General features: G+C 35.1%; 1 protein-coding gene across 1 annotated transcript in view; it reads left to right on the top strand.

Moving 5' to 3' along the window:
• Positions 1–1,135, top strand: part of LOC106867588 (calcitonin gene-related peptide type 1 receptor-like) — a 191,784-nt gene that overhangs the window by 88,856 nt on the left and 101,793 nt on the right. The window lies entirely within an intron of this gene.

Raw genomic sequence — 1,135 nt, 5'->3', positions numbered from 1 at the left:
ATTGTCCCCCCCCCCCCCCACACGCATACACACACGCACGCACACATACACACACACACTCACACAGACACTTTATCCTCTTTTACCACAAATGTAACAATGACAAGGTTGAAATTTAAACCTTTCAAGAATAATGATTGTGCATTTACATATAGGTACACACATGTGTGTCTCTGTGCGTGACATAGGTATATACACACGTATGTATATATGATACATGATAATTTTCTCCGAAGAAGAAAGCATCTTTATTTTAGACAAGAATACAAAGTATATTTCTCTCTTCCCAAATTCGTTAACATAATAAATCGTAATAAATGGCTATAAGGAAGGATCGAAAATACATCGCATTTGCGTTTTGTCACATATCGTACCTCTTTTCCTACTCTCATCTCTGGAATGTCTAATATAATTTTTGTTTCAAAAATATAGATTCAAAGTTTTTGGGTGTGAGGAATATCATTTGTACTATGTTTGTTACTTCATCGGTTGTATGAGAACAATAATTAAATGATTTGGTTTCAAGCTCAAAAGATAATCTTTTCACGGTTTGTTTAATCAAAGTTTTACATGAAGTTCTTCAAAAATACCACGCGCAAATTGCTATATGGGCTGCTGTGCTAGTTTTAATATGTGTTTTATTAACCCTAAAAATACTAGAACGTATATGTTGTAAGTAAACAAGCAAGGAGTCTCGTCTACAGTTTTACTACTTGTCTCATCTAGAGCTACTAGTTGTGATTTTTAAATATATTTTTAATGGTTTAGTGACAGGAGGAATTGCAGCGCCCATAACCTTCTTCAGGGCCTTCGAGAATGGAGAGAGCTGTAATTTGACCACAAAGTTTGTGATAGAATGGGTACATCTGAGAGCACACCAGGGACAGATATTCGTGTTAATCCGGTCGGCAGATTAATTCTACACATGATATAAAAAAAGTGTAAACGATCGTTCTACGTTGTTTAAGAGATTAATACATTGACGAGCACGAATAACTTGCCTCCCAAATGGACAAATCCACGGAGAATCTCCAAAGATTATTTCCTCTTCTAAATACACATTTTGGTTACTGTAGTTGACAGCAAACATGTATTTCTCTAATGGCCGAAGGTTATTTCGTATATATATATATAT

The sequence above is a fragment of the Octopus bimaculoides genome, chromosome 8 (genome assembly GCF_001194135.2).
Source record: "Octopus bimaculoides isolate UCB-OBI-ISO-001 chromosome 8, ASM119413v2, whole genome shotgun sequence".
Taxonomy (NCBI): domain Eukaryota; kingdom Metazoa; phylum Mollusca; class Cephalopoda; order Octopoda; family Octopodidae; genus Octopus; species Octopus bimaculoides.
The sequence above is the reverse complement of the archived record's forward strand: the minus strand, read 5'-3'. Positions and strand labels throughout refer to the sequence as shown.